Genomic DNA, 7,353 nt, shown 5'->3' on the forward strand with positions numbered 1-7,353 from the left:
CTGCGGAGAAGATGGAGAATTCCACTGCCAACATTCGCTTTGAACTAGAGTACTCCACTATCCTACCTCACATTTTGCCTGCAGAATACCCCCAAACCTAGTATGAGCTGAGCATCTCCTGCAAGGAAGGACAGCTACTAACATCCACAGGGCCTTGCACTTAAAGCACTGGTCAGATCTGGATTCAGTTCCTGGCTGTGCCACAGACTCTGTCTCCTTGGCCAAGTTCCTTAATCTCTCTGTACCTCAGTCCCCTGTAAAATGGGAGGAAAATCCTTCTGTTCTCCCACCCTTTGTTTGCCTTGTGCATTTAGACAAAGATTTTTGGGGACAGGGATGGTCTTAGGTGCTGTACGTACAGCACCTAGCACAATGGGGAGCCAATCTTGACCGGAGCCTCTAGGTGCTACTGCAATACAAAGACTCAGTGGGAGCGGAGAGTCCTCGGCCCTTCAGAGCCCAGCCCCGCTGTTCCTTATTCATTGATGGCCCATTCCCACTGCCATTCAAGCTAATTGCAAATCTCTTATTAACTTGAATGGAAGCAAGATCACCTTCTGGTTATTAAATTCCTGGGACCAAATTCCTCCCTGGTGTCATTCCATTGACTGCCATAGTTACACAAGGGATGAATTAGGGCTGTAATGCCTACCCCGTTAACAGACACAAAGAAATGGCATGAAATTTAAATTAAATAAAGACACTTTTCTAAACAAATCCTTTCCCAAAGAACCAAAACCAGCCTTCATTACAACAACTCAATTATACACAAGGCTGAGCTTCTGTACGTTCTAGGAGACAAGAAGCTCACTAAGTATTTTATGCTTCAAATTATAACTTCCCTTCAATGCAAGTGGGAGGCTCAGCTATCAAAATACATTTCCCCCAATGCTGTTCAGAAAACAAATTGTAACAGCTTTAATCCAGCTGCAGAATTGTCACTTGCATATTGACAACTTGCTATTCTCATCATTGTAGGGCAGCTTTGCTGACTAGAGAAGTCTTGGGGAATGTAACAAGGGATGATCACCTTTCTATAGGTTCTTAAGAGCCATTCTGTAGAGTTTAATAGAGAATTCTATCCCCATTGTAGGGTGAAATCCTGACCCCCTTGATGTCAATGAGAATTTTGCTACAGGATTCACCCAGAGGATGGTTGCCCAAAGCCTGCAGAAAATCTCATTCTCTATTCAGCTCCAAAAGACTTAAGTAATTTTTACAGATCCCTACTAAACTTCTGTAGAGCCCTCTTGCCCCCATCCCCTCAATTAAAATTCTATAGTATTTTTTCTATCTGGAATGGACCTTGGCTCCCCCCCTACACACAGTTCAGGGAGTCAGAGACCTGGCCTCGAATTTGCCAAAGTGCCTAGTGATATGCTAAGATATGCAACTTCAGCTACGAGAATAGCGTAGCTGAAGTCGACGTATCTTAGATCGATTTACCTCGCGTCCTCACGGTGCGGGATCGACGGCCGCAGCTCCCCCGTCGACTCCGCTTCCGCCTCTTGCCCTGGAGGAGTTCCGGAGTAGACGGGGAGTGCGTTCGGGGATCGATGTATTGCGTCTTGTCTAGATGCGATGCATCGATCCCCGATCGATCACTACCCGCCGATCCGGCAGGTAGTGTAGACATACCCTAAGAATGGGTCCTGTTTAGGACCATCTCATCCCCCAATCAACAACAGAATATGTTTGGATGAAGTATGGGAGAGGATGGAAATACACAATAGCAGCTTGCAGCTCCTTTTCCTCCCCCTCTACACAAGAATCTCATTCCAATCCCGATCTCCAATCCTTCAGTGCAAGTGCAGCCTTTTGAACTAACATTTTTCAAATGGCAGGTGCAATGCCTGAAAAGGCATGCTACCCTGCCTACCACACCTAACTTGCTCTCCCATCCCTCGCCAGTATATGTTCCTTCTGGGGTGAGGGAAGAATCCCAGATCTCTATTCTCAAGCCGTTACCAGGCATGGGCCAAAGTGTCGCTTCTACTTCTACCTCCTTCTCTTGAGCCCATTGAACTCAGCAGAAAATCTCCAAAGCCAGAGTTCAATGGGATCAGGCTCCTTGGCAGAAGGCCAAGGGCTAAGAGTGATTTTCAGTCCTGTTTTCACCAAGGGCCTGTGCAAAGCACTCATTGATTTCAAAGGGCTCTGATTCAGGATCTAAAGCCCCGATCTTCAGACATTTAGGTTCCTAACTTCCATTGAAATCAAATATTTTTAAGATCTGGGATAAAATTCATTACTTTCCAAATGGGGAAACCGAGGCAAAGAGTAAGTGGCAAGTCAGTAGCAGATCCTGGAAGAGACCCCAATGTCCTGCTTCCCAGAAGCCTGTTCTAACCACTACATCGGGGTAGGCAACCTTTGGCATGCGTGCTGAGCTGATTTTCAGTGGCACTCACACTGCCCGGATCCTGGCCACCAGTCCAGGGGGCTCTGCATTTTAATTTAATTTTAAATACCTTATTTACTTTACATACAACAATAGTTTAGTTATATATTATAGACTTATAGAAAGACCTTCTAAAAACATTAAAATGTATTACTGGCACGCGAAACCTTAAATCAGAGTGAATAAATGAAGACTCAGCACACCACTTCTGAAAGGTTGCCAACCCCTGCACTAGATCATGCTCCCTCCTAGTCTACAGGACAGTAATAGTGACCATTGACCACTTTGCAGCTGACCTATATGAACTTAAAAAGAACAGGAGTACTTGTGGCACCTTAGAGACTAACAAATTTATTTCAGCATAAGCTTTCGTGGGCTACAGCTCACTTCTTCAGATGCATAGAGTGGAACACACAGACAGAAGATCTTTATACATACAGAGAACATGAAAAGGTGGAAGTACGCATACCAATTTTAAGAGGACAATCAATTGAGATGAGCTATCAGTAGCAGCAGAAGAAAAAACTTTGAAGTGATAATCGAGATGACCCTAGAAGGTGTGAGGAGATCTTAACATGGGGGGGGGGAATTCAATTAGTGTAATGACCCAACCATTCCCAGTCTCTGTTTAGGCCCAAGTTAATTGTGTCTAATTTGCATATTAATTCGAGTTCAGCAGTCTCTGTTTAGACACTAAAGGACCCCTTTTCTGTTGGAGGAAGAGGAGAATTAAAGGCCGGGTTTTCAGAAGGTGCTGAGCACCCCCATCTCCTGGTGGCTTCAAGTGGAGTCGTGGCGGCTTAGGAGTTCTGGAGATCAGGCCGGAATGAGGCTCTGCAGGCTGCGCTGCCCATCTGCCTCAAAGGAAGGAAACATTTTACACCTCAACCACCAAGAGCTACTGCTCAGGGAAGAGTCACCCTCAGGAACTGATGGAATTTTGAAACATTCCTCGTGATGAAACTAGACTGAACAGAGCTCTAACAGCTCTTTGGGTCGGGCACGGGGCTCAATGAGAGCTGCTACAGACTCCTTGGGCAAGTCACTTGGTCCCAGATCCTCAAAGGGATTTAGGTGTCTAAGGGCACATCTACACTTAAAATACAGTACCGAGGCAGCTGCGCTGCTGTAGCGCTTGAAGATGCTCTAAGCCGACAGAGAGCTCTCTTCTCAATTTAGCTAATCCACCTTCCCCAGACACAGTAGCTCTCCTCCTGACATTATCTACATGGGGGGGTTAGGTCGGTATAACTGTCATGTGGGGTGTGGATTTTTTACACCACTGAGTGATTTAGTTATATTGATAAGTCTGTAGTGTAGACCAGACCTCACTGACATTGATTTCAATGGGAGTTCGGAGCTTAAGTACTTCTGAGGATCTGGACCTCAATCCCTCCGTGCCTGAAGAGATCACCCTCCCCTGGGCCAAGAGAGGAATTTGCTTCCAAGATTTATTAGCTTCTTCATTGTTGCTTTTTTAAAAAAAATAAAAAAATTCTTTGTCGCACATAAAAATGCTGTTTACAAGCAATGAAATAAAAGCAAATAAAAAGATTGGGCTCTAAAGAAAACTGTTTCAAAGCAGCCAAATGAGATCTAGAGTGACAATTCAATTACACACAAGATTAGTGTTGTTCCATCTACAGAGCCCAACGTTTCTTACTATGGTTTTGAACTCGGTTGAGGAGATAACTTCATAAAATACAAGTCTGATCAGAGAGATGGCGTGGAGAAGCAGGAAAGGAAAACGAGTGAAAATCAAAAACCCTTGTCCATATTGAAAAGAGAAATTCACAATTTCATTTTCCCTCCAAGTGTTGGCTCCATATTCATGATGGGCAACATTTTTTTAGCACATTGATCAGCAGTTAGAGAGGTTTAGCTACTTCTGTGCTGCTTCCCTATAACTCCTGCAGGCATTTCAATTGGAAATTTTATTTTTCCTTCCTCATCTGCTCTGTGGTGGTAGAATTGCCACCTCATCCCATCCCTGTGGTGGTCCATCCCATGACAGCCTGCCTGGAAATCATTCAGGGAGCCTACTGGACTTATTTTTCATTGTCATTGCAATCGACCATCTTGTTCATGGGAACCCTCTCCCCTCTGCCAGGAAGAAACAACATGTGATATTTGCAATGAACTCGCTCTTAGGATAATGTTGAACACTGAAAGGAAAACACCCTGTATGATATACTTCATCATTGTACATTCAGGGGCAATAGGGTGACCAGATGTCCCGATTTTATAGGGACAGTCCCGATTTGGGGGGGGGGGGAGGTCTTATATTAGCACCTATTACCCTCCACCTCCGTCCTGATTTTTCACACTTACTGTCTGATCACCCTAAGAGGCAAGAGTCAGGATCTGATTATTAGCAGCTATTAACTGTATTGTGGTAGCATCTACGGCTCCCAGAGTTTTTCTAAGTTCTATACGAACAAGAGGACAAAAAGACTGTCCTGGTCCCTGAAGATCTGCGCTAGGAATGATTCTGGGGTCACTCCTCTGGCCTATGCGATTCAGGAGGTCAGACTAGATTCACCACAATAGCCTCTTCTGGCCTTGGAATCTATGAAGAGCTTCCAGTCTAAGTACTTTTGCTATCTGCTAGGACTACCAACAGATCCCACTACTGACCTGGAGGGGCCCATTCAATTGGTCTCCAGGGAGGAGAGGGGAATTTTAGCTGTCTGGTTCAGCTGCTGAATTGGGGCCTCTTAGGACAGTTCCACTACTGGAGTTTTACATGGAGGTTCAAGCTGGAACTGTGGAAAGCTGGAAATGTAAAAAAATTAGCGAAAAGTGAGAGCACAGACTGGGGGTGAGGGGCACAGAGGCAGCCATTCCCAGTGTGGGGCAGAGGGAACCTGGGGGTGAGGTGTTCAGAGACAGCCCCTCCTAGAGTCACAGGGAGTGGCACTTTGGGGCAACACTTTCCTTTCAAATAAAATGTAGGGTTGAATCAATTTAATATACAGTCCTCAAATTAAGGACATATCAGATATTAAACTGATAAGAACAGATATAACTTAAAACAATGTTTGTATGTCACGGTCCAAGAGACACAGACAAGGCTTTCATCTCAGGGCCAAAAGACCAAAACCATCAAGAGACTTGATCATAACCTTTGATAGGCCGAGAGAGACCACTTGCACTTCGATCTTAGCAGGGTAGTTTGCTCAGAACAGCACCCTCGACACTTAGGTGGTTGGGAGAGTAGGGCTAAGTCTGCAAAAAGGTCGGGGAAGAGGGCAAGATCAGCCTTATAGGGGATTAGCGCTGGTGGAAAATTTGATAGAACAGTTTTCCATCCCGGAAAAATGCAGTTTCCTTAAAATGAAAACATTTAGCAAAAATGAATCTATTTTGACAAAATTTGATGGGAGAAAGCCTAAACAAATCATTGAAACTATCACTTGCATTGGACTTCTCTATTATATTAAATATTGATTCATCTATATTTGTGTGTTCTTAGATTCTATAATAAGATATTTAACATTAGGTTTCATATGTTTTGACATTATCAAAATGAAACCTTTCAGTGTTTCCAAATCAATTTTGGGGGAGTATTTAAGGGCCATGGTAAATTTTAACTGTTTGTTCGAAACTGGAATAAAGATTTCATAATTTTCCAAACAGAAACGTCATTTGCAGACCAGCTCTGCTGAGGATGCTGCATCCAGACTGACACCCCCTGAACACCTCCCCGCCCCCAACCCCACCCCGTATTCAAAATCAAACCCACAAAGCAGGGGGTGAGGGAATTATTGATGAGGACGACAATGACAATTTGCTTGGCATACGATTTAAGTTGTTACCTTTACCTTCTCAAAGGTGCAGGCCCAAGCTGAATGGAGCAGACGGACAGGGCGGCATTTTGGAGAGGCAGCACCATAACATCCTCAGTTCCGTAGGCTTTGCCGGCCCAGGCACTTTTCCTTTAATGAGCTATAGTTCTGAGATGCTGCTCAGCCTTGGGGTGCCCTGCCAATACTGGAGCGCAATAAGGAGAGGAGAGAAAGTAGGGAGGTGCCTTCCAGTCCCCTTGGATACAGAGAATTTCATGGAAGAACAGAACAGCAATAGCAAATATATTGCTCCAGTACAGGGACCATCCCTCTCCAGCAGGGCTGGGTATTGGGAGAAAGATAGTGGCTTGGTGCAATATGCCTGGTAAGGAAGAGGAATGTTGTGACTAAGGCATGGGAGTGGGACTCAGAAGACCCAGATTCAAATCTTGCCTTTTCCCCCACAGACAGCTTGGGCAAATGTCGATCTTGCTGCACCTCAGTTTCCCTTCTGTACAAATGAAATAATCATGCTTAGGCTCATCTACTCCAGGCACTGTGTTCCTGTGTGGTTTGTACAGCACCCAGCACAGTGGGGACTCAATCTGAGCTGGTGCAGTAAGCTCCGCAGTAATTTAAATACTAACTGCAAAAAAATTATGGTTTGAAGGGCAGGTGTGGGAATGGAAGAGCCTGTGAAAGGAGTTAAAGAGAGAAGCATTTTTTTTTTTTTTTTTTTTTTTTAAAGCAGCAGTCTAACCTCCCAGGGAATTGATTTAGGAAAATTGCAGGCATCTCCTAGGAACTAGAGGCCAAGCTCTCCTCTTTAGGAGCAATTTTTAAGCCTTTTCATTGAGTGCTTTGTAAAAAGGGGAAGGGGGAGAGGGGAGAAAAAATAAACTGATGTCTCTTCCGATAATTCGTGAGGGCTCCGCATGCATTGTAAATATCTGCCTTTATCCAACAGGCAATTTGCTGAATTTCATAGACTGCTTTTGTATTGCTATTTGCCGAGCCGCGGTCTCAGCGGAAATCTCGCCTGGTTTAATGCTCTCTTTCTCACTCTGCATAATTGCCCGGTGCGATTTGCTCCCTAGAAAGGTTACAGAAGGAAGAGGGGGTGGAGGAAGGAGGACTTGGGGGGAGAAAAGGAGACGTAAGACA

The 7,353-nt window shown here is 44.7% G+C and overlaps 1 pseudogene; it reads right to left on the reverse strand.

Moving 5' to 3' along the window:
• Positions 1–5,352: 5,352 nt before the first annotated feature.
• Positions 5,353–5,440, reverse strand: LOC113407136 (annotated as a pseudogene).
• Positions 5,441–7,353: the final 1,913 nt, after the last annotated feature.

Source organism: Terrapene carolina, unplaced genomic scaffold (genome assembly GCF_002925995.2).
Source record: "Terrapene carolina triunguis isolate 2854851 unplaced genomic scaffold, T_m_triunguis-2.0 Scaffold198, whole genome shotgun sequence".
In the NCBI taxonomy this organism is placed as follows: Eukaryota; Metazoa; Chordata; order Testudines; family Emydidae; genus Terrapene; species Terrapene triunguis.